At 46.6% G+C, this 26,834-nt stretch overlaps 1 protein-coding gene across 2 annotated transcripts in view; it reads right to left on the bottom strand.

Annotated features, from left to right (window-relative positions):
- The window catches only part of LRRC8C (leucine rich repeat containing 8 VRAC subunit C), a 38,274-nt gene extending 12,187 nt beyond the window's left edge, over positions 1–26,087 (bottom strand). The window contains exons 1-2 of one of the 2 annotated variants that reach the window (XM_081194019.1): positions 25,911–26,087; positions 191–282 (exon numbers count right to left, since the gene is read on the bottom strand). The gene's annotated coding sequence lies outside the window, so the exon portion shown is untranslated. The remainder of the gene's footprint in view (positions 1–190; positions 283–25,910) is intronic. The other variant, XM_081194018.1, reaches the window with a different exon arrangement.
- Positions 26,088–26,834: the final 747 nt, after the last annotated feature.

Raw genomic sequence — 26,834 nt, 5'->3', positions numbered from 1 at the left:
CAGCTCCATGATGGAGTGGATGCTTTTCATACAAGAGATCCCAGATTCCATATCTGCTATCTCCAGTTACAGCTGGGAAAATCTCCCATCAAAACCCCTGGAGAGCTTATGCCAGCCAGGGTAAACAACTTTGATCTAGGTGAGCCAATTATCTGACTCAGAATAAGGCAACTTCACACCTACTGCTCACCTGTGGCTTCTTCCCAAGCCATTATGGTAGTGCCTCAATCCAGTAGCCCTGAGGAACGTACATATAAATTATCTCCAGTCTGGTACTATGCCCTAGAAAAGCAGAGAATTGGTCACTGCCCTTCCAAGGCTCCAACAGGTGTTTTTTTTTGGGGGGGGGGAGTGTTTGGACACCTTGTATCACATCATCAGTAGCATAAGGAGGATGCTAAATGAATATTACAGAGATCCGCACTCAGCTTATGTACGAAGCATTTTTTTAAGCTGCAGCATTGCATTCCTTTGCTTGTGGAATTCAACTGGGTTACGAATACCTCTTATGTTCATATTCACAATTTAAAAAGTCTCTGATACTCTGATGATTCCAGGACTAGTGTTGAAATCCAAACTCCGGACACCATTAGAAGCAATGTGGGAAGATTTTTTCCCCTCTTCTGTTTCACAAGCTCATTAGCAAAAATGAATGGATGCCAATTGCAAATACAGTATTCGGCAAGAACGGCAGATTTGAGTTTCTAGCTTTGCTTGCTAAGCAAGGCTAAAGCGAACATTGGATCACTCTCTAGGAGGGCATCAGAAAAATTCCTGAAGCAAAGTGCCCTAATAAGCATAGGGGGGAACCCAGTTCAACATTTTCCTGAAAATCCCCATCGCAGAACATTAGCCGGTCAAGGACACCACTTGAAAATGCAGATGCACCAGAAGCTATTATCATGTGCAAAAATCTGCGCTCGGTGCACATGTAAGCAAAGTGCTTGAATTGAAAGGTCACAACTACCCACCTGCACTGCAATTCCACTGGAGAGGGAAACAAACTGCCAGACACAGCAGAAAGAGCCGTCTAACCTTTTCTCAAAGGACAACAATCCTATTCCATGCTATCATTCAAAAGACCATGAAGTGAACTGCACAGAAAATGGAGGATGATTTATTCCGCCCCCCTCTTATTTTTGCTTTCCTCTTTGAAGAATGGTTTGGGAAAGCTCTTCCAAAAGTTACGGGAAAGCACGAGGTCTCTTGCTTCTGTAGTTCCTGTACTCCCCTGGGAGAACAGAATCAATTCATTAGAGGATTCAGCAGCACAGGCTACACAAACCTAATTGTTCTCTGCACTTCTGTCTCCACATGGTCTCTGTGAATCCATGGGAACCTTTGCTGCACTGTATCTGTTCTTAGAACTGTGGTCTGGGTTGTGTGAACTGGGCCAGGGAATATGGGGATGGATGGTCCAAGACTCTTGTTTTCAGATCTGTTCCAACCCTATGATTCCACGACATCCCATTTGGATTTCTGAAAATCTCTACTTGCTTTCAATTTCTTTTCTATAAACAAGTTACTCCTTGCTAAGGGTGGTGTTTCAAACCAAGCAAACAGGGTCTTTCAAAGCCCCTTTCAAATTGTTGTTTCCATATCATGGAATCAATAATGTTGGGGGACGCCTAAATCAACTTTCTGTTTGATACAGGAAGTCTAGAGCTAGGACTTCCCCCATCAGATACTACGAGAGATTCAGCAAGTGTTGTTCTCCCCTGAATGAATCAGGGTCCTCAGATTCTCAGCTTTCTTTAAAAAGAGAGAGGACATTTCCAGCATTTGTAGGACTTGAGACATGAGGCAAAATGTACAAGAATTTGGCTTGTTAGAAGTTACTTGTTTATTTATTTAAATATGTGCGTACAACTGTGTCACAACAACGGCAATTTATCAAAGCGGGTGACAGCAATAAAACCACACAGTAAGGCCATAAAAGGGTTAAAAACAGACATCAATTAACGGTTGTGGAAGGAAGTGTCCTTAATTGCCTGCACCTGCCCAGCAAAATGTGAAAGTTTCCAGCAGGCATTTAAAAGTTGGCACAGAAGTTGCCTGCTGAATACTCTGTTGGCAGAGTATTCTACAGGACTGAGCTGATGACACCAAAGACTCTGCTTCTTGTTGTTGTCAAATGAGCCTCACCAACTCAGGGAATGACCAATGACACATCTGCAGATATCTCAGTGATCGAGATGGGATTTAAGGATTCAGGACATCCCCTGAGGTACCCTGGTCCTAAGTTGTGCAGGGACACATTGTTCAGGCCTGCAGGAAGACATTATCTAGCGATGCAGACGTCAGAGACTTCTACATACACACGAACTTTGGTGATGTCTCCTTGCTGACTCCCCTGACTTCAGGAACTTACACAGAAAGAGATCAATGCTCTCCCCCACTGGGCAAACAGAAGCACCAGCAAACCTAACATTTCCTAAACAAATTAAGGGGAAATAAGATAATGAGCTTGAGGCAGGGAATTGGGAGGGAAGCAATTTAGCTGCAGATTCTAAAATGGTCTCTTTGAATTCTGTGTTTTTCTAATTAGCTTTCATCAGTGGAAATAAAGAAAAGCTGTCCAGACAGCAAGGAAGTATTAAGTATTTTTGCCTTTGGAGATGCAAGTATACGTCAGACTTCAGGAGGTCCATATGGCCTGCGTTCCTGGATAAGAAGAAAATTCATTCATTCATCTTCTGTCCACTGGCATCCTAAGGGAATGGCACTTGGGCGAGTCTTCAGGACAAAAACAGGCTTGGTTGTAGAATTGTTCTCAGAAGAGAGACAGGCAAGGGATGAGGATGGTAGCCAGATCAAAATAAAACAAAATCCTGGGGTTTTGAAGCTCGGGCTACAAGCTTATACACATCTAATTTGTTTGAAGAAGTAGCTGCAACGTTAGCCATTTCTCCCAAAGTATTTTGGCACTGTGCTGATAAGCTGCAAATGATCTGCAAAGCCATCACCTCTTAAGGGTTTGGCCCAATGCCCAAAATGACTTCAGGACGGCTCTTTGGGAACAGATCCTGGCTCGGTGAAGCAAGTGGAAATTTTTTGGTCTTGAACTAGATGGGCAGAGGATCAAGCACGACCCAAAATTATGACTCCACACAATATGGTACAAAGGAGGCACAGTTAAAGTCTTTGTCTCACAAGCAGCAGATGAGGTGATAGGCCTTTCTAGACTGTACTCATTCAGACCAGAGGTGGAGGCTTCAATTATAGCAGGAACGGGAAGCATGCAGCCCCCTAGATTTTGTGGTACCCGCAGCCCTCATCATCCCTGACCATTGGTCATGCTGGCTAGGGCTAATGGGTGTTAGAGGTCCACAGATTCTCCATCCCTACATTATAGAAACCTTCTATAATAAACATTCCTATAGAAAATTAGCCCCCAAGGGAGAATGTTAGAATAGAACTGTATTCTTCTCATCACCTATTTTTCTGTGTGTGGGGGGATCTTTTTATTTTTGATAAGGGGAAGCATTCAATAGTTTGAAACCCCACCTGCAGTCTCAGATGGTACAGTCCAGACACAGGTTTCCATACTGTTTTGGATGACTGGGCCAATGATTGTTTTTGTCCCGATCCATGGGGATGCCTACCACCACAAAGAGGTTATGACCCCCCAAAAGGGGAAAGGTCAGTATTCATATGGTTGCAAGCAGACAGGAAGGTGAGGTGAAGCAGGATCAGCACCTTGGGAGAAGAGCCTAGACGTGGATTTCAGGACCACAGTTAGCGATCCTGCAGCTGAGGCAAGCATACAAGTGTCTCATCAATGTCCTGAAATAGCGGCAGATCCTTATTGTCTGTGTTAGGTATTCATTAACTAGAGACCCAGCCCCCTGAATCTGACTGGTTAAAAGTCCCACGGCCTTCCTCTGCAGCCATTGGCTTCTTCTAGGTCCCGAGTTTCAAGTTGTGGGGACATCTCAGGGCTCTCCTGGTCCTCTAAGTCATCTGTGGGTCAACCTCAGAGCCTGATGACAGAGGGGCCTCTTGAAGGTTTAGGGGAGGAGGTGTGGGCTCTGGTGACAGCAGCTCTGCATGACATGGACCAAGGAATGGATCCATCTCCTTGAGGCTCACATCACTGGAGGACTCTGCTTCTGTAGATTCCAGGTCTGGGGCCATGGCAATTCTGTATTTTTGAAAGCCAGCTGAAAAACGGCAGCCAACTGCTTCTTGGACAGTCTTTCTCAACCTGTGGGTCCCCAGATGTTGTTGAACTACAACTCCCATCACCCCTAGCTAGCAAGGCCAGAGTTCAGGGATGATGGGAGTTGTAGTCCAACAATATCTGGGGACCCACAGGTTGAGAACCGCTGTTCTAGGAGAACTGTACTGAATGTTTTTGTGCACCTATCATCATCTAAAACTTAAAAGTATGCACAGAGAAATTAAACTTGCTACACAGCCTGAACAAGAATAAAGTGCAACTGATGTTTATGCTGATACTACATGCTTTAGTGCTGGTATTGACGGCCCCTTTCCTGCTATCTCAACACTTCTGTCCATTATCTTATAGTTCAAAAGTTCCAACACAGGCTGAAATCCTATGCACATTTACCTGGAAATAAGCACCACGGAGGGGGTACATCTGAGTCGACATCTGCAGAAGGGAACAGCTAGTTAACCTCTTGTTTCTTAGAAATTTGTGTCTCATCATTTAGCAAAAGCCACGTGGCTGAATTACAGTTTGAACACTGAGACTTCTTCTTGCGATGAAGCATTCTTTCTGACTCTCACCGTGTGTATGTATATCCCTCTTTCGCCTAAAGAAGAAGGTGAGGCATGGAAGAAATCACACAAAGAACAGAACTTCAAATCCCAAACTCCCTTTAGCTAATCCTAGGGTCTATTTCTCAGATGATGCAGAACCACCACATCACACACCCAACTTTTTTGGTCGGATGCTTGCAGGCGATGCTGCCCAGCCAATTGCTAATGCTACACAGTGGCCCCGGACTACAAATTCCATCATTCCTGACTATTGGCTATGCTGGATGGAGCTGATGGGCATTGGAGTCCAGACCTGAAGACCCATTGGTTCCCCACTTCCTGCTATGCAAAAGCACCTTGAACCAAACTGGTAACTCTCCAATAATCCATCCTGGCATAATTGTACTCTGACTTCGTAGTACAGTGGTACCTCGGATTACATACGCTTCAGGCTACATACGCTTCAGGTTACAGACTCCGCTAACCCAGAAATAGCGCTTCAGGTTAAGAACTTTGCTTCAGGATGAGAACAGAAATTGTGCTCCGGCGGCGCAGCAGCAGCAGGAGGCCCCATTAGCTAAAGTGGTGCTTCAGGTTAAGAACAGTTTCAGGTTAAGTATGGACCTCCAGAACGAATTAAGTACTTAACCCGAGGTACCACTGTACTACTTTTTGCTCAGTGCCAAAGCAGCTCCCTCTGAGTCTTAGATGCACATGGGTGTTTCTATGTGTGATTTATAGTGTCATCTGGAGAAGTCACTGAGAGCAGCACTCAGAGCTGATTCCCATATTAATCTCGAAAGCATTTATCTTCGTTAAAGAATTAGAGAGCTTGCAGTCTTGATTTATAGACCTGGTCTATAATAAACCTGATGCCTTATTGCCCAGGATTTAAATGTTCCAAATGCATTTCAGTTGCTTTCACTCAATGCCCAGTAGTTGAACAGTTAAGAAGGCTTTGTAGTGCTGTGGGCTCTTCAGAGGTTGCAATGCTTTTTATATAATGTTGTAGGATAATTTTCAATCACAGGTGCGGAAAGGGGCACTTTTACCTTACCTATGCTAGGGTAAATGAAAGGGAAACAGACAAGGCATGAACATGGGGTAATAATCCTGACGTGCTAGAAATCTGCATCTAATAATATCTGCTTGCCAAGTTGATTTGAATGGGACTTTTGCAGAAATGAAAATGCTTAGGATTGTAATCTATATAACCTGCTGTCCATGAAACCTGATCCTTCCTGCAGATTTTGCAAAGCAAGCATTCTAGATCCTCTGATCAATGATTTGGCTCTTCGTTGACTGAATAAATGCCAGAACATAGGTGGGAGACATGCCATTTTCCAGTCCCCTGAAGGACACACCCTTAGTTGCACCAAGAGCTGTCTGAATCAGCTCCAGGCTCTACTGATTTGATCATTTGCGCTAATCCTGTAGCCACTTTTGAAACTTGCAAAGAGGAGCAAGCAGATGATGGTGTTCCTTGTGTTACTGTACCACACCTTGAAATGTTAGCGGGGATTCATCCACGGAAAAGCCTGCACTGCTGCAAATATTGGGAGAAAGCAAATGGGCAGACCCAGGATGCCTGCATTCCATTTGCAGGGCCAGGTTAGAAGCATCAAAAGCTGAGTCAGACCACTGGTCCCTTTTGCTCAGTATTGTATCCACACAAACTGGAAATGGCTCTCCAGAGTGTCAGACGGTGAGGGAGGTCTTTCTCTAACTGGAGATCCTGGGGACAGAACCAAGCCATTTAAGAAACTCAGATAAATAAGCTAGGTGCCAAATGACTCCTTAAACCAAAATGGAACATCTAGTTGCCATTTGGGGGCAATACTGCTCCCAAGTCTGATTTTGGATTGATTATTTGGCTAGTTCAGATGACAACCTTGAGCTAGGTTAAGAACTCTGAGAACTTAAAGAAGAAAAGTCACTTGATCCAGGGACAGTCCACATATATACTGGCCTATTCAGACCTGCCAACCTAGAGTTCGAAAGCATGCAGTGCAAGTAGATAAATAGGTACCGCTCCGGCGGGAAGGTAAACAGCGTTTCTGTGCGCTGCTCTGGTTTGCCAGAAGCGGCTTAGTCATGCTGGCCACATGAACCGGAAGCTGTACGCCGGCTCCCTCGGCCAGTAAAGCGAGATGAGCGCCGCAACCCCAGAGCCGGTCACGACTGGACCTAACGGTCAGGGGTCCCTTTACCTTTATTCAGACCTCATTTTCTTAATGGTGACACGGACCATTCATAACGTAAGAATATTATTCACAACTGCGATCAGGGCAGTGGGGTGGCGCAAGCGAAGGCAAGAGACAACAATTCGCTTTACTGTTGTTCGCTGCTCCTGCTTAGGCTGCACAGAAAAAGCATTTTGCTTCCTGAAATTGATTCAGATTGTGCAGATGAACTATAACTGATAGAATCTACAGGATGCCATATTAGTGCGTGAAAACAGTCAAGATCCAATGATCCCCAGATGGTGGAGAGGTCAGGCACCATCCTGGCACCTGGGCATCTCCACCTGGTTGCAAGTGGCCCATAACCAGGTGCAAAACGCGCCTGGCACCTGGCTAATTTCAAACACTGGAACCAAGGACCTTTTACTTGCAAATCATTTACTCTCTGAGCTGTGGCCTGAGGTTTTTTCCCCTCTTTTTGCTCCAGCACACTTTATACTGACAGCTAAAACCAATGCAGCACACCATAGCAAGCCACGGCGCTTTCTGTCTTCTTGCATCCATACAGCTACCACACTTAGCTTTCTGGAACTACCTAGCTTGGCAGAGACATTACTGTTTCTTATCTCTTTGGGATTTTGAGTTCCTTCTATAGTAGCAACCAAGAGAACCTCCTACTGGAGCCGTTTGGAGTTCCTGCGTGTAGGGAGATGGATGCAGGCCAGGACAAAACGCCCTTTGTCAAGTTCTGTGAGGACTTTCTGTTCGGAGTGGGATGGGAAACGCTGACTAATGAATCTCCTCTTTTGAAACTCCTGCGCTTTTTGCCAACTCGACTCTTATCTTTGGTAAGAGCGACTTTTCGTTTTGTTGATCATAACTGAAAAATTTCACAGATTCAAAAATATCAACATTCAGGGACATGGAATCTAAACTCTGAAATCATACAACAAGCTGGAAGGAACTGGAAACTTTTCAAGAATGTGTTTAAGGATCAGATTGCTTGACCCATTTAAAGCCCAAATTCTCATTCTGTAGAGCCAAATAAGCAGTGTTCCTAATCCCATTCTAACAACAGGATACGGCATAACTGTACGATACCATCTCACTTTATCAACACAGCTTATCAAAGCATCCCCAACCTGGTGCCCTCCACATGTTTAGGACTACCACTCCCATCATTCATGACCACTGGCCATGCTCATGGGAGTTGTAGTCTGAGATCCCGAGAGCTCCAGGTTGGGAAAGGTTTCAATGATGCTGTGTGTTCTTTTCACGTTCTCTGTCTGAGCAACCTTTTAACCGGATTGAAATATTATTGTGATTTGCCAGTTAGGATGTTTTCCTCCATGCGTGATGCCCTGAGTTGCAATTATCTGTAATCCTGAACAGGAATTGAGTTAACAGGCCAGTAACAGTCACACAGCTGGCAATGCCTACTTTATAATGTGGGGTGATTATTTGCACAGCAGCAGAGGAACCTTAATTCTATCACCTCATACGATTGGTCCACGTAGTTTTCCATTAAGAGGGCTGCAGAACAAGTGGGTCTGTCAGTTGCACACCCCCACACCCCAGTGGCTCATGATGACTGAAATGAGCTCCACATAAGGATGGTGGGTAAAAGGATTAATTGTTGTTGTTCTAGAAAATCAGATAATTGTCTCCCTCTCTGAATCTTGGAAAGATGCCTAATTGGCTCTCCCTTCGAGGTCTGGAGACGCCCTCCCTTTCCTGTTGTTAGGGAGGGAAGGGACTAGGAATGCTTGCATGCATGCCTCTTAATTTGTTCAGTTTTTAGGGTTTTTTTAGATGCACACAGGAGACCACAAGCAAATCTTTCAAATGCCACAAGGCCTGTTTTCAAATACTGGTTCAGCTGGGGAGCAGGGACCACACCATCTTTCTCAAGGTCTACAAGCATATTCAAGCCACATTTAAGCAATACCATCGTTGCTGTCCTGTAACACAATGGCGTTGTTCTACTTAACCTGGTTCGAAGGGTTGTTGTGCGGATAAAATGGTGGGGGAGGAAACAACAGGTGGTACCTTGTTACCTATGTATAGGTAAAATGAGAGAGAGAAAGAGAAAGCGCACAACCATACCAAGGGAAGAACAGGAGAGAGTACAGTGCTGACAAAACAAAAGACAGGATCCCTCACAGGTATTGGCTGAACTTCTCTGACATCACAGTGTGTTCTGGGCAGAGTCTTATGACATTGCAGAGTATAGTGGACCCTCCAGATACAAACTTAATTCATTCCGGGGGTACGTACGTACCCTGAAAAGTCTGCAACATGAGGTGCCGCTTCTGCGCACGCACGCAGCATGATAGAGCGCTTCTGCGCACACGCGTGGTGAAATCTGGAAGTATACACTTCTGGGTTTGCCGCGTTCGCAACTCGAAAGTTACGTTACCCAAAGGTAACGTAACCTGAGGGTCCACTGTAATGGGGAATGGTTGGGGTTCAGTGACAGAACAAGTTTTGATGTCAACCACCATCCTGGTGCCCAGGCATCTTCACTCGGTCACAAGTGGCTGACAGCAAGGTGCAAAATGCACCTGGTGAATTTCAAACGCCAATTACAGGGGCTCATTTTATTATTTTGACTTTAAACATCTACTATCCTCTTCTACAAGAAAATGGTCCCAGTTCCCAAATACATGTGTTTTGCATCAGGCAGCAGAAGCAACCCACCCCCATTTGCCCCCTGTTTATGATGTTCCTATGATTTAAGTGAGTTTAAAATGTGAAATGGTGCATGCTCAAGAGTTCTTGGGTTTTTATATAAAAAAGAAAGAAATCTAAGACGGCCAACTGATTTGTTTGTTTGTTGGGTGCTCTAACACAACAGGCATGTAGAAACAGTTGAAAAGCATGGAATGACGGTGGAAGGAATAGAATTAGGAATTGTGTGCTTCACAACCAAAGTCATGCATTTAGACATCTAAAGGGGGCCCCTATAAGACCATTTAAATCCAGGGTCCAAGGGCCCCTTCCAGACATCCTTTTTTTCTTGTGCATTCCTGATGATTTGTGCTCATGATGGCATCAAGGTGTTTATACTCAATCCCACTTTCAGTATTATTTGTGCCTGCAAAAGTTTCTGTTTTGTTTCCAGTCAGTGCAAAAACTTCCTGCGTTTTATACCGCAAACGTTTCTGGGGTGGAGGAGATGTCCTGCTTTTATTGTGCTATAGTGCAAGACTGCCTCTCCAGACAGCAATAATGCATTAATACTGGGGAAACATCATGGAACAACTAATAAAGCAGAATAGTGTATGGATAAAGGCTGCGAACCCTTAGTCCAGACTCAAGCTCAGGCAAACACAGACCACTGAATACATAACCGATAACTTCACTACTCCTGTGTTAATGACATGCTGTAGAATACACCTGCCACATACCCCAAAAGAAGTCTGAATAGGCTACAAAATCGTCTAGTTCAGTGGTTTTCAACCAGTGGGCCGTGGCACCCTGGGGTGCCTTGAATGAGGGTCAGGGGTGCCACAGGCAACATGGGCCTCTGTCCCTCTTTCCTTCCCTCCCTCCCTCTTCTGATGCCCTCTCGCATCTCTGCCACCCAAAGGCTTACACAGCAGTTTGCTGCAGCAGCCCTGGCTACAATTTCCCCACGTAAACTGGCCTGGGACTGGCCTGGGGTTGTTTCCCAGGCCCCTGTAGGGCAGTGTGAGGAGGCACCTCTCTTTGGGGTAGGGGCTCAGAGACCAGGGGCAGCAGCAGTGGCTGCCCAGAGGACTCCCAAGGAGAGGGGAGAAGAGAGGAGGGTGTTTGAAAAAGGGTGAGAGGCTGCCGGCTCTGCAGGCAAGGGGTGACACATCTGGGCTCCTGAGCCCCACAGAGGTGCCGCAAAAAGAATGGTCAAGGAAGCTGTGGACTCAGAAAGGTTGAACACCTCTGATCTAGTTGCACCACTGCATGAAGCTTGTGCATATCCCAGTTTATTAAGCCAGGATTTGCATGTGCAAACCAGGTCAACATATTATCAGCCAATGGAACTAAACTTCTAAAGCCAGAGACTTGGGAGTAGTTCCGTTCAAAACTGAGTCAGCAATTACAAACATTATTGCAACGATTTATTATTATTTTTAGAAAGAGAGGACAGTTCTAAATTTCCTCATGACACTGGCTGCACCAGATCATATTGCTGTATCATTTTCAGACTGAATACACATTTTGTGTATGGGCAGTATCCAATTTTTGTATTTCAAGCTGCAGAAAAACCTATCATGGGAATGATGTCTGGTTGCATAACGCATGCAGGTACAGTATATCATAGTCCAAAGCAGGTAATTTCAAACTTCAGCAATGTCACTACTTGAAAGAGGATTTACAAATTATTCCTTTTGTCTGACTGTCACCTCGAAACAACTGAAAAACCTACAAATCCTGTTCACTAAAGGCAAAAGGGGGAGGTGTACTCCCACCATAAGTCACAATCTCTTTAAAAGCACTTTCAGCTCTTTGAAGAACAAATTAAGATTTCTTTCTAGCATAAGTTAAATGGCCAGGAGAAGGGCTAGGAAGAAGGAAATGGCACTTGACAAAAAGGATTACTGCAGAAATTGTGATGCTATGACGGGTCAGGAAACTTTTACCGGAGACGCACACACAGGATGGAGGAGGAGCCAGAGGGAGCGTATGGGAATTTCCAAACTGTCACTATTTCTGGATGAGAGTCAATCACATACTGGAAAATTAGAACTGCTGAGCTATAGGTTATTGGGAGGTGTTGTGTAACAAATGTGCTTCCCCAAAGATCTGACTTTTGCAGTATATAGAATGATGGGGAGACACACACTGGAAACACACCATATGTTTAAAGCAAGTGGATTGCCCCCCAAAGAATCATGGGAACTGTAGCTCATTAAGGGTGCTGGGAATTGTAGCTCTGCAAAGGGTAAAACTGCAGCTGCCAGGATTCTTTGGTGCTTTAATTGTATGGCATGGATGTGACTGTCACCTAAGGTCCCCACATACAAATCAGAATGAATACAGTGGTACCTCGGGTTACATATGCTTCAGGTTACATACGCTTCAGGTTACAGACTCCGCTAACCCAGAAATAGCACCTCAGGTTAAGAACATTGCTTCAGGATGAGAACAGAAATCGTGTTCTGGAGGCGCGGCGGCAGCAGGAGGCCCCATTAGCTAAAGTGGTGCTTCAGGTTAAGAACAGTTTCAGGTTAAGAACGGACCTCCGGAACGAATTAAGTACTTAACCTGAGGTACCACTGTACTCATTAAATAGGCAACATCAACCTCACAATGCGGAAGTTCCTCCACAGTGCCTGGAGACACTCAGGTCATGTATCCACAGCAGCGACTAGAGGAGGAATGACCGCTGGGAGGAGGGCAGAGAGAAGAAATGCCATGGTGCCTCTGCAGCAACACAACCGGACGCCTTCATCTGCCCCAGCTGCAACAAAACATGTCCCTCCTGTATAGGTCTCTACAGCCACAGCAGGCGCTGTAGCCTTCCAACGGTTTGATTTCACCCGCAAAGGTGCACTCTGCCATTGCCTCCCGAGACAGACGGATGCCAACCATTTCCCCTCCTATCCATGCCATCAACCAGAGTTCCCTTTCACAAGCTGGAGGCAAAGGGGAAATACCATAATATTTTGGAAGGTCGATCTTGGCAACAAACAAGTGGCAACCTATTTCAAAGCTTTTGCAAAACTAATCTACTTTCTACCCCAAACTTCCTCCAATGAGACCAGGGTACACAGCTTTCCCCCACCATTTTACCCTGACAGCAATCCTGCAAAGCAGGTTAGGCTGAGAGCCAAGGAATGGCTCAAGGTCACTCAATACGCCCAGCTTACACCCACCTGGCTACCCATCACAGCTTGCAGGTTTGCATTAACTGACAGCTGAGTGTACTGTAATTGCTGGCTTTCTCTAAACAGGAAATCAAGCAAGCTGCTCGTGTGTCTTGCTTCATACAGACTTTACCAAGGACTGGTGCAGTTCCACATTCTGAGCAAACAGAAAGTAGCATACCTATAAAAGGGTTCCTTCTGAGCCTCGTCAGAAACGTCCGTTGAAGATCACACCATGGCGGAGCCAAAGAAAGTCAGAGGAGTGGCTGTTTCCTCATGATTTGTGGCTTCTTTATATAAAGGATTTATTCTACCTTACTTTTGAATGTCAAACAAGGAGGCTTTTAACAACTTGCAGCGTTTCCGAGCAAAAGCAGCCTCAGCACATCTGGATAAGCAGAGCGATACTTCTGGCCCCCAAATGCGTCTCAGGCACTGCTTTCCAGACAGAGTTAAGACAGATGGCAAAATAAATCTATAGGGTATAGGAAAGTATCACTTATCATGACCTCTATCATTTGGTTCTGCTAAGTTTTCAGTTTCACTTTATCAGGAAATTCACTACTGCTAATCGTACAAGGTTCCCCAGATCCCATGCTCAGTTACTCTGTAGTGCTCCTCCACTTCCTAAGGCAGGAATCTGTAGACCCTCCAGATGTGCTTGGACCTCAGCTCCCATGATCTCTGTCCTCTGGTGATGCTGGCTGGAGTTGGGAGTTCAACACAGCCTCCAGAGGATCCACAAGTTCCCCAGAAGTCTTATATCCTTCCTCTTCCTGGCTTTTCCTTCTGTCCACTGCACGGTTGTATCATGCATTGGGTCTGCCTCTGTGTTCAAAACTCCCATTGTTCTAGGTGCATTTTGCAACAAGGAATTTCATTAGGGCGAGCAGTTTCTGAGCTCTGGGCGCAGTACTGCACTTAAGATTTTCAATTAAAACTGCAGTGTGAAAGGAAATGGTAAAGGTAAAGGGACCCCTGACAGTTAAGTCCAGTCACAAACGACTCTGAGGTTGCGGCGCTCATCTCGCTTTACAGGCCGAGGGAACCGGCATTTGTCCGCTCCCGCAGACAGTTTTTCTGGGTCATGTGGCCAGCATGAATAAGCCGCTTCTGGTGAAGCCAGAGCAGCGCACAGAAACGTCGTTTACCTTCCCGCTGGAGTGGTACCTATTTATCTACTTGCACTGCATGCTTTTGAACTGCTAGGTTGGCAGGAGCTGGGACAGAACAATGGGAGCTCACCCCGTCGTGGGGCCTCGATCGGCAAGTCCAAGTGGCACAGTGGTTTAAACCACAGCGCCACCCGTGTCCCTAGGAGGGCCTTTTTCTGCCTCCCCAGTTCCAGCTACTCTCCAAAGACTGAAGAAGAGACCATGTGGAAAATGAACACAATATTTTAGCTGCAGTTCATTCATTTCCAGCTTTCTATTCTTGTTATAAAAAAGTGTGCCTAGACATTCCATTGTTGTGCCCATAACCTCAGTTTAAGGCAGTGTTTCCCAACCTTTTTTGGGCAAAGGCACACTTGTTTGATGAAAAAAATCTCGAGGCACACCACCATTACAGCCCCGTGACGTCAGCACGCAGCGTCACGCCGGGAGGGACGCACGAAAGTGTAAGTTTCAATTTTTTTTCCTCCCCCTTGCCGGGGAACCTCCAAGCTTTGGGGGTGGGGGGGGGGAGGAGGCAGCAAAGCGAGGCAGGAAGGAGAGCGCGGCTTGGCTGGGTGAGCTTTGGCAGGGGCAGGGAATGAGAGCCGCGAGGCGGGCGCTGCGGACGGAGGCGCTGCCCGCCGAGCTCGCAGGCAGCCAGGCAGGCAGACGGCGAGAGCCCCGCGCTGGGCGGCCTCTCCTCGCCGCCGCCGCTCCGCCTCTCGCCGCCCGACTCGCCCGCCTCCCTCCAGGCAACATCTTGCGGCACACCAGGCAACATCTCGCGGCACACTAGTGTGCCGCGGAACAGTGGTTGGGAAACACTGGTTTAAGGTGCCATTTAGCTCCTAGCTTTCATATCTCAGCTTCTAACACTGGTCTGTCTAGCCTACCTCAGCTATAAGGCCACGTTACATTTCTGCGCAGAGTACCCTTCTGCAGCAGGTTGTTGTTTGAGAACCAAAGATCCAATGAGTGAAAATCCCACTGGATGCACAGAGCTGGTCTCACAATTCTCTGAATTGCAGCCTCCGATATAACAAAATCTCACAGCAAGCAAATGCACTGACATCAGTGTTTAGAATGTGGCACTAGAAAACCCTGACATCTGTTCCCGCTTGGAATGCTTTAATCTTACTATAGTGGTACCTCGGATTACATACGCTTCAGGTTACAGACTCCGCTAACCCAGAAATAGTACCTCGGGTTAAGAACTTTGCTTCAGGATGAGAACAGAAATTGTGCAGCAGCGGCGCAGCGGCCCCATTAGCTAAAGTGGTGCTTCTGGTTAAGAACAGTTTCAGGTTAAGAACGAACCTCCAGAATGAATTAAGTTCTTAACCCGAGGTACCGCTGTATTTTAATAGAACTTGGTGCATGCTATCTCAGAAAGATGACTTATATAACCACCATAGTTTGTTTTGCACTTGTATTTATGTGTTGATTACAATGGAGTTAGAGGCTGCCCCCTTTCTTTCTTTTGTTTCAGACATTTAAAAAAAGGAGAAATGAAGAAGAGGGAATAGAAAGAGAAGGGAAATGGAAAGAGATGTTTTGTTTGAGAAGAAATACAGTCGTACCTTGGTTCTTGAACAGAATGCGTTTCAGGAGTCCGTTTGACTCCTGAAAGCATTCGAAAATCAAGGTGTGGCTTCCGATTGGCTGCAAGATTGTCTTACAGCCAATCAGAAGCTGTGGAAGCCGCAAAAGATGTTTGGCTTCCAAAAATCGTTCGAAAACCAGAACACTCACTTCCGGGTTTGATTGTTCGGGAGCCGATTTGTTCGGGAGCCAAGGCGTTTGAGATCCAAGGTACGACTGCAAATGGAAAAAACCTGATGTTTAACATACTATGTCATGGGCCGGCAAACTAAGGCCCGGGGGCCAGATCAGGCCCAATTGCTTCTGTATCCGGCTCACGGACAGTCCAGGAATCGCTGCATGGATCACCAGAGCGCACGTTCTTTCCCTCTCCCTCCCCTTCACATGGCAGCGGCAGCGGCACCTCCTCCCTCCCTCCTCCTGGCTTTCCCCCGCCCTGCCTAGAGGAGGAAGGGGGTTGGGCTTTGTTGGTGTCAGCAGCAGCAGCAGCAGCAGCACTCAAGCGGCCACCATTTAAAGCAGCCCCTCTCCAGAGCCCTTTTGTGCGCCGCTCATCCCGCCACCGCTGCCAGCCCCTGCTACTCACAAGACACAGGTAAGCAGCCACCAGGGCTCGTGGTCTCTTGCATCATTCCCCCCAAAATATAGTCCACCACCCCCGCAAGGTCTGAGGGACAGTGGACCGGCCCCCTGCTGAAAAAGTTTGCTGACCCCTGTACTATGTAAAGCAGCAGGAAATATCTTGTGTCGCTTTGTGGTACAGCAAGGAAAAGTGTGATAAGGTTCAGGTGGGTCAATGTGTAGGATGGATGGATTTGGGTGGGGTGAGGCACAGTAGGGTTCAGGGTTTTCCATGGGCAACATAAAGTTCTGAAGCTGCTCTAGCTAAGGAACAAGCTAGGACTGAGCCTTTATATCAGTGTTTCCCAATCTTGGGTCTCCAGCTGTTTTCAGACTACAATTCCCATCATCCCTGCTAGCTAGGGTTGATGGGAGCTGTAGTCCCAAGTTTGGGAAACACTGCTTTATATAGCAGTGGCTGGCTCTGGGTGCCCTGCCTCTCCTGCCCATGTCCCTTGAAGATAAGGACTCCTTCTTGGGGATGTGACGTATCTGATTTAGTTAAATCCTCAGGTCCTGCTGAACTTCCTCAAAACGTCACTTAGGCAGCTGAAGTTTTCATCCTCCTCACCCCGTATGAGCAGAGTGCCTTGGGTGAGTTTAAATGCCTTTTGTGACCTCTGGTCAACTCAAGCATGTGTTCATTCCAGGCATCTCTTTGGATTTGATTCAAACTAATATAAAAAACACTGCAATCAAGATTGTTCCTGCAAGGAGGAGGATGAAAACACTACCAGAAAAACAATTTAATTAAACAGATCTGTTTCTCCAGGAAGACAGTCCTAAGATTTATTCTTTATGCTCCTTAAAATGCCTTGACTGAGCAACAAGTACTGGAAATGGCAGTTGAGAAATTAACACAATACAGTAGCTCTGTCCATGCGCAATATATCATAGAATCATAGAGCTGGAAGAGCTGGAAGTGTCATCTACCTTGGTTCTTGAACAGAATTCATCCCGGGAGTCCATTCGACTCCCGTTCAATAACCAAGGTGTGGCTTCCGATTGGCTGCAGGAACATCCTAGCCCAGAAATAGTGCTTCAGGTTAAGATGTTTGGCTTCCGAAAATAGTTCGAAAACTGACTTGAAAAAAGTCCAATTCGAAAAAAATTGATTTGAAAAAAAATCCAATTCGGAAAAAAATCGTTCGAAAACACTCACTTCCAGGTTTTGATCGTTTGGGAGCCGATTTGTTTGGGAGCCAAGGTGTTTGCGGTCCAAGGTATGACTGTATTCCAACCCTCTGCAATGCAGTTCTGTGGGGCTCGAACCCACAACCCTGAGATTAAGAGTCTCATGCTCTTCAGAGAAGCATATGCAGCTGATTTCAAGTTAGGGCTACTTCCAGCTAAATATTCTTAGTAGCAGCACAATCCTATACAGTGGTACCTCAGGTTACATACGCTTCAGGTTACAGACTCCGCTAACCCAGAAATAGTGCTTCAGGTTAAGAACTTTGCTTCAGGATGAGAACAGAAATCGTGCTCGGGCGGCGTGGCAGCATCAGGAGGTCCCATAAGCTAAAATGGTGCTTCAGGTTAAGAACAGTTTCAGGTTAAGTACGGACCTCCGAAACGAATTAAGTACTTAACCTGAGGTACCACTGTACATGTCATGCTCAAAAAGGCTTACTCGAGCTGCAGCCTGTGCATGGTTTACTCAGAAGTCAGTCCCACCATGTTCTATAAGGCTTATTCCCAGGTAAAGATTGCAGCTACAATCCTCTGGGTATTACAGTCATACCTCGAGTTACAGATGCTTCAGGTTGCATTTTTTCGGGTTACGGACGCATCGAAACCCGGAAGTACCGGAATGGGTTACTTCCAGGTTTTCGTAGTCGCACATGCGCAGAAGTGCTAAATCACACTTTGCGCATGTGCAGAAAGCGCCGAATCGCAATCTGTGCATGTGCAGACGCGCTGCTGCAGGTTGCGAATGTGCCTCCTGCAGGGATCATGTTCGCAACCTGAGCGTCCACTGTACTTCCAAGTAACTATTTTTTAGGCTCAGCGCTGTAAGCGTGGAATAATTTAAGGATTATTCCCAGAAAGAAGATGGATCAATCCCTGTTTCCCCATCCTGGAATGAACATGCCCTTTTGGTGGAACCTAATTACTGTCAGCAACAAAGTATCCTCTCACCTTCTGTTCCCCCCAGTGCGGATTCTGGCAGTGATCCTGCCATGCAGCTTAAAATGTGACTTCGGCAAGATTTTAAGCCAGCTAACTATGTGCAGCAGCTCCCTGGAAGTCACAAAAAGCAGCGACATAATGCTCTTCCATAATATTGCATTACGAGAAGCCGTGACACAAAAGCTAAAGATAAGCTGCGGAAAGAAGCATTTTGGTATATCATTTTTCATGGAAGCAGATAGCTTGTACTGATCTGTGGAAAGCCAATGTGATTCCCTGTCTGCTCAGCAAAACACCTCATGCTTGCCATTCAAGTGGAATAAATACTCTGAAGTACTAAACAACTACTGGGGACTAGTTCAGGTTGTCCAAAGCACTTCCACACCCTGTGGACTGACCAACTGGCCTGGCTTCAGCTGCATGTGTCTCTGCAGCCTAGTGGAAGAGGTTAGTTTGGATGTAATGTTCATGATTCCACAAACAATGGAATGCTGGACTAGATAATCCTCATGGTCCCTTTCCCCTCTATGATTCTATTACTCTTATGTCTGCCATGAACTCACTAAGTATCCTTAGTGTCTCAGCCTCAGGCCCTCACCTGCAGTATGATAATACAGTGGTACCTCGGAAGTCAAACGGAATCCATTCCGGAAGTCCGTTCGACTTCCAAAACATTCAGAAACCAAGGCATGGTTTCCGATTGGCTGCAGGAAGCTCCTGCAGCCAATAGGAAGCTACATCAGACGTTCGGGTTCCAAGGAACATTCGCAAACCAAAACACTCACTTCTGAGTTTGAGGCATTCAGGAGCCAAAAGGTTCGACTCACAAGGCATTTGGGATCTGAGGTACGACTGTACTGATTTATCGGAAAGAGTTGCTGTAAGGATTATAGTTTAGATAATCTATATGAAGGACAAATACTTGAACACTTGCGAACACTATACAAATTACTTAAAGAGATCCTTTAAGTAAGCCTGCACTGTTTGCAAAAAAAAATTGCTAATCAATCTGAGGGACATCAACATGCCACAGACTCCATGCCACGATGCTTTTGTAAAATTGCGATGCTGTGAATGAACACACTGAGAAAATTTTCCTCGCCACTCCCTTTTCCTTCCGGGACATAATACCATGCACGATCCCACTCATATGAAATTCGTCAGAGCCAACCAAATCCAGCCTAACTTTCCCACAAATAAGCATGCATGGGATGACTCGAAAGGGTTGTTTCTGTATTTGTTTGATTATTTTTAGCCCACCCGCCCTGCAACATTTGATCCCACAAGAATTAAAAGAACAACAAGTCATAGCAGAAAGAGAAGATAAAAACAAAAACAAAATGTAATATAAAATAACAGCCATGGAGCCCAGGGAGACAGATCTTTACCAAAAGCATCCGTGTCTGGCATGCTCCCAGGGTGAGGGCATTCCACAGTCAGAGAACGCCTGCAAAAGGCAGATATTACCCCAGAGTGAGATCCACACGTCACTTTTCTGGCTGTTTCAAGAATAAAAAGGAGTATGTTGCTGAGACAGGTTGGTTATTATTTTTGTGTGCCTGTGTGGGTGAACACAAAAGGTGCTATTTCTTTTCTTTTGACAGGCGTGAGGACACTGAGGGCAGCACAGACATGAAATCTGTACATTGTGTAGTACAGGCACCTTCAGGGACGTGCTGTAGCTCTGAGGTAAAACGCATGCTTGGGATGCAAAGGGATGCATGTTCAGTTCCTGACATCCCTGGTGGGAGTCATGGGACTGCAAAAGATCCCCGACTGAAAATGCAAAAAGTCATCACAAGTCATAGATAACCCTGGCCACGGAGATCATACATGGACGGCCCCTTAAATCATTTTATGTGGCCCCTGAAACGGCCCCCTTCTTCTGTCCCATCAGACTTCTTCCCCTCCTGTTTATCTTTTTTGCGTCTCCAAGTTGCCTCTCCCACAGTATCAATCACTTCAACATTCGTGCATGTGAGTGAAAGACGCATGTTGGTCTTTATTCCAGATTAGTTAATCCAGTGCATTTGTGTCTCTGGGCCTGCCCACTGCCAGCATGTGGCCTCCAACACATTATTATTACCGCTGTGAGAATGCGGCCCTTAACCAAAATATCGTAGTCCACCCCCAGTATAGGTAATACTGAATTTGATGGACCAATGGTTCAATTACACAGCAGGCAGCTTTTCGTGTTCCACTTGGATTGGGAAAACAACACACTGGCATCTAGCACTGCCCAAGAGCCAGCTACGGGACGGCTGTAAATGGACAGACATGCAAGGAGTACCAGGAAGAATGGACAAAATTTAATGATTATTTAATTAAATATGTTAAGTTAAATTAAATTAATTAGAAAAAGCTTGCAAATACCAGATAGGCTTAGGATTTAAATATGTAATGTGATGAATTAATATGTTTAATGCGGAATTGGAAAGAAAGAAAGATGTTAAGTGATTAAGTTAATTTTATAAGAATATTGACTTGGAAAACCGTTATAATGAGATGCACTGAAATCTAACCAGGGGGATACGAGGAAGTCACTTAACAATGTTAATTAGATTAGTTTTAATAAGGTTATAATTTATGTTTGTTTGTCTATTTGTCTCTGTGTTTAAATTTTTGTGAAAAAAACCAATATTTTTTGGGGGGGAGTAAATGGACAGACATGCAGGAAGTACTGTGCAGAATTAGAAGCATGCATCAGCAGCTTAAAAACAGAGGGAAAAGGAAATGACTCAAAAAAATAAAAATAAAATAAAAAATAAACCACAGGTGCTAAGCAAAAGGGTCTCTATGTCTGACTTCAATAGGAAACTAGTCATTTTCCCCAGTTCTACGTAAACTAGCAGGCTGATCCTGGACAAAATACTGCACCATCCTCCAGAACTAGGTATTTTGGACATTGTTTTGAGACAGCCGGTATAGAACCCCAGTCCACCTTCTGCTTTGTAGTGATCAGAGAAATGGAATGCCCGCTGTCACTTTCACTGAGCTCCAACCACTTGTATTCCTTTGTTGATCCTTTAAAGGATTTCCCCATGAGGTCGCGGGGCACGTTACAGCAATATAATGTGCAAGAATCAAATGAGGCAGCTCTAAAGCAAAGTCCAAACAAGGCAGGTCCCATTACACACAAACCACGCCAAAAAAAACCACACAACCCTTTAATTCTCAAAGGTGCATCTTCACATACGATGGAAGCTGTGCAACAGAGATGCTAGACTATGGGAAGGTACTTCCACAATTCAGGGGCTGCCACCATGGACATCTGCAGGAAATTTACGGGAAAGGGAGGATGGATAAATAAATAAATACATCAAATGAATAAAACATGCATAGAACTGAAAAGTGGGAGCAGGCAAGTTTCTCACTCAACAAATGACAAGAAATGTGCCTGCGCATTTTGCCTTGTACCTTGGGTTCCACACATGCTAGAAACTTACTCTTTAAAAAACAAAAGGATCTAGGGGTTAGGCGAAGGGGACAAATGCCCTTCATGGACAGCTGCCCCAGAGAATGCCCTCTCCTGGGTCACCAGGGCAGTGGAACGACCAAGAGGGTCCCTTTCTTTCACAAGAAGCACCTTTCAAATTGCATGACGCAAAGGCAGCCCAGCCCAGCACTGGCAGGTTCAACTGCACACAGCTAACTACTGCAAGACCCTGCTTACAAGTCAGCATTACTCTCAGGAAGTCAGCATTACTCTCAGGAAGAAACCACTAAAGCCCACTATGGGCAGGTCACATCTTCTAGGTTAGGGATGGAGAACTTTTTCCAGCCTGAGTTCTGTATTCAATTATCCACAACCTCCCAAGGGTTACATTCCAGTGGTGGACAGGAGCCGGGGGGGAAAGTGGACAGAACAATTTATGCCAACTTTACTTTTGTACAGTCGTACCTCAGGTTACATACGCTTCAGATTACAGACTCTGCTAACCCAGAAATAGTACCTCGGGTTAAGAACTTTGCTTCAGGATGAGAACAGAAATCGCCCGCAGCGGCGGGAGGCCCCATTAGCTAAAGTGGTACCTCAGGATAAGAACAGTTTCAGGTTAAGAACGGACCTCCAGAACAAATTAAGTTCTTAACCCGAGGTACCACTGCACAATAAACGCCTCTCTCTTCCCTATCCAGACAAGCCGGGGCATTGTCAGAGTTGAAGGACACATTCCAGAAGAGCAAAAACACCTGGGGTGTAAGGCAGGTCAGAGTGTGGCTGAGGGAGTGTTCCAAGGGCCAGATAAGGAAGGCTTGAGGGCCGCATTCAGTCCCTGGGGCTGCAGATTGCCACTTCTGCACTAGGCAGTCTAATCCATACTCTTATGTCTTTTGTCATCCCACTATGAGAAGGTCTTGTAGGCCACCTAGCCTAGTTTCTAGAAAGCTTTAGGATAATAATAATAATAATAATAATAATAATAATAATAATAATAATAATAATAATAATTTATTATTTGTACCCCGCCCATCTGGCTGGGTTTCCCCAGCCACTCTGGGCGGCTTCCATAGAAACAAAAAATACAGTAAAATATCACAGATTAAAAGCTTCCCTGAACAGGGCTGCCTTAAGATGTCTTCTAAATGTCAGGTAGTTATTCATCGCTTTGACATCTGATGGGAGGGCGTTCCACAGGACGGGCGCCACTACCGAGAAGGCCCTCTGCCTGGTTCCCTGTAGCTTTGCTTCTCGCAATGAGGGAACCGACAGAAGGCCCTCGGCGCTGCACCTCAGCGTCCAGGCAGAACGATGGGGGTGGAGACGCTCCTTCAGGATCCATTCAGGGGTTTAGGAAAGCCTTGAAGACCTGCTTGTTTTTGACTTCTTTTCTTGAATTGCGCTCTGGCTGATGTTCTGTTCATACTCAGTGCAGGAAATCTGGAGTGGGAGCATCAGCAGCCCTACTAGATCTCCAGAGGAGAGTCTACCACCCTCTAAAATAAGAAGATCCCGGCTGCATTGGACCCAAGTCCATCATCCTATTCTCAAATTCCCAAGCGAATGCCTATGGTAAGCCCACAATCAAGGCACAAGCACAAAAGCCCTCTCTAGCTGACTGCTTCCATACAGAGAGGGAAGAGCCAATTAGGTCCATAGGTAAATATCTCAAGAATGGACAAAGGCAGTTCTACACCCCCCCCCCATCTTATGCCTTTTATTACAAGGAAGAAGCTTGGCTTCAGACAAAGACAAACCTTTAGCACTTATTTGGGATATTCTAAAGCTTCCTCCATTTCCTTCTTAATGGAATGAGATGTGATACAGCAAAATTGGCAGGCCAAAGTTTCTCATATTACCAAGAATGCAAAAACAGAAAGAAAGAAAAATAGCATCCATTAGGCAGCACAGTAAAACTTTATTTTTTGTTAAGAGAGACTAATTTTTAAATGTGGGTAAAAAGTAGAGCTGTGTGCATCAAGGCTTTTGACCCACTCAATCATGTTCCACTATTCATTATGGTTGCCTCTTCTCACTAATTGGGCAACCACATAAACAAAGCAGTCTCTTGAAAGATAAGGACGTCTTTCAGATATTGCAGTATGTAATCAAGATGGCTAAAATCAAGAGTTTGAGGACTGCAGAGGAAATCTGCCAGTACACTCTTGTAAACGCCTACTCAGAAGTATGATCAAATAAGTCCAACAGGCCTTACTCCCAAGTATTCAAGTTTAGAACCACAGAGTGTGGGGTGTTTAAGCAGAATTTAGCTGCCAGGATGTGACCCTTGCAAATATGTCTGGAACAATTACTGGTCTACAAAACAAGGGAACCCCCCCCCCCCGACACATATAACTTACAACAGCTGGCTATGGCACATGAATAGCCAGACAGAGAAGAACCACCACTTTTGCAAAAGAAAAGAAGCTCTGGTCATCTGGAAGAGTTTCTCAGCCATTAAATTGCCTCTAGAGCAGTAGCGCTCCATACGTTCTCAGACTGCAACTTCCATCATCCATGACCACTGCTCATATTGGCTGGGGCTGATGGAACCAGTGTTAGAAACTGAGATATGAAAGCTAGGAGCTAAATGGCACCTTAAACCGAGGTTATGGGCGCAACAATGGAATGTCTGGGCACACTTTTTTATAGCAAGAATACAAAGCTAAAAATGAATGAACTGCAGCTAAAATCTTGTGTTCATTTTTCACAGGGCCCAGTCCTTCCTGTGCCCCTAATATTCTTAGAGGGTGTCTTCTCCAGTCTTCAGAGAGTAGCTGGAAGTGGGGAGGCAGAAAAATGTCCTCCTTTCCTTCCACTCTGCAGTTTTAATCTGAAATCTTAGGCGTGGTAATGTGCTCAGAGCTCAGAAACTGCTTGCATTAACGAAATCCCCTGTCGCAAAACATGCCTAGAACAATGGGAGTTTCGAACGCTGGATGGAAGTTGGAGTCCATCCAGTGGCGTAGCGTGGGGGGTGCAGGGGGGCTGGCCGCACCGGGCGCAACATCTGGGGGTTAGGGTTAGGGGGCGCAAATTACTTGCCTTGCCCCGGGTGCTGACAACCCACGCTACGCCACTGAGTCCATCAATCTCTGGAGGACCACAACTTCTCCATCCCTGATTGGCAGTAACGCAAAACCGACTGCATATCACAGCCTTGGTGAGTCCCCTCCACCTTCACTAAACTGTCGATCTAAATTCTTCAGCCAGCCAGTCCTGAAACTGCCGCTGGTTTCCTTTGCGCGCTCCGCCTTCGCCCTCTAAGAGGCTGCCTAGGAAGAGGCAATGCGAAGCTGGCTCCCAAACGACGGCAGGGTCCCGTCTGAGAAAGGGAGGGAGGCGCTTCCCGTTGTCAACTTTTCCACACGTCCTCAAGCCGTGCGGGAACAAACAAAGGGAGTCCAGCTCGAGTTGAGACGCGGCGGGGATTTGTTTTGGAGGAAGCCACAACTTTCCCCAGAGAGAGAAAGAGATGCAGGCGGTGGCTCCACGCAGGAAGCCGGCGAGGACAGAGCGCGGCGGGGAAGGCGACTAACGGCTCGCTCCTGGTCTCCTGCAGAGGCGCAGAAGCACCAGGCTCCTGGCTTGGCGCGTCCGGATCAGCCAGACGGGACGAGAGGGCGAGCCCGCTTGGGGCCATATAGCAACTCTCCGGAGCCGCGTTTTTACCTCCGTCTTCCTTCCTAGTCCGGTTCTGGCCCCAAAGGGGGCAGGAGCCTTCTCTGGGGACGGAAAGGCTAGGGTGTGGGCAGGAGGCGAGTATTGGACGGCGCCCCAAATCCACCCCGAGGTATGAAACCCTGATCCACCACCCTCCCATAGGTGCCAACTCCCTGGGGCCCTGGGTGCCCGAGCACCCACAAAATTCCCCATGAAGGGGCAGAGCACCCACAAATTTCGGTGTCCCGCTGCATGGCCACACAGCAACTCCTCGGAGCCACGTTTCCTCCGCAGGATCCTACTCTGGGGAAGGAAAGAGCTCAAATCCACCCCGAGATATTCCAGCGCGCGCTTGGACGGACCCCGATCCACACACCCCTCCCCACTGCTTGGAGAATCTCCCCGCTATTTCCCCATCGCCGCCTGGAGGCGGCTCTGCCCTCCATCCCCCAAATCCCAATTTCATTTCCAAAGGCTGAAGGAAAAAGAGAGGGCGCTCCATGGGAAAGGGGCGCGCCGTAGCGGCTCCATCCTCGCTCACCTCGGTGGGGACAGAGATCGTGGCGGGGACAGATCACGGGCGGAGGGCGGTGGCGTCCTCTTGCTCCATTGCCGAGCGCGGCGGCGGCGGCGGTGGCGCTGCCGATGCTCCCCACCAGGATCCGCGCCGAGAGTGCCGAGGCCGCTGTCCCCGCGCGTCCCTCCTCCGTCTCCTCCTCCTCCAACAGCCGCTCTCTCCGCCCACTGCTGCTGCTGCCGCGGGCCGCCACCTCCGGGCCGCGCCCTGCTCCGACGGCGGCGCGCGCACGTGGCTCCCCCCAGCCAGCGGGCTGGCGCGCAAGGAGGGAGAGGGATAGGCAGCGAGGGTACGCCGAGACACCCCCTGGCTTAGCCCCATGTCTTCTTCTTTGGCGATCATTTGTACCTGAGTAAGATTGTCTTCCATGGACACGGTCTTAACAGTGAGTCCTAAGTGATTGTGGAGGCCAATTCTGGATCCTCACGTCCTTCCACAGTGGGGACATAGGTTTCTGGGCAGGAGTTGATCACGGTGTGGATTTGCCAAACGTGCCTTCCTCTTAGCACGTTTCTCCCTATCGTCCTGAGTTTGTGCTTCTTCAAAGTCCATGACACCTTTGGCTGTCCTCCAACTGGAGCGTTCTCAGGCCAGTGTTTCCCAATTGTCCTGTTTATACTACTTTTTTTTTACAATTACCTTGAGAGAGTGTTTAAACCTCTTTTGTTGACCACCAGCATTACACTCTCCATTTTTGAGTTCGGAATAGAATAGTTGCTTTGGAAGACGATAATCAGGCATCCGCACAACATGACTAGTCCAACAAAGTTTATGTTGAAAAATCAATGCTTTGACACTGGTGATCTTTGCTTCTTCCGGTACACTGGCATTAGTTCGCCTGCCTTCCGAAGTGATGTGTACATTTTTTCGGAGGCACTGTTGATGGAA

This window comes from Podarcis bocagei (assembly GCF_964188305.1).
Source record: "Podarcis bocagei genome assembly, chromosome: 5".
Lineage (NCBI taxonomy): Eukaryota > Metazoa > Chordata > Lepidosauria > Squamata > Lacertidae > Podarcis > Podarcis bocagei.
Note: the sequence above shows the minus strand (reverse complement) of the source record. Positions and strands in the feature narration are given on the sequence as shown.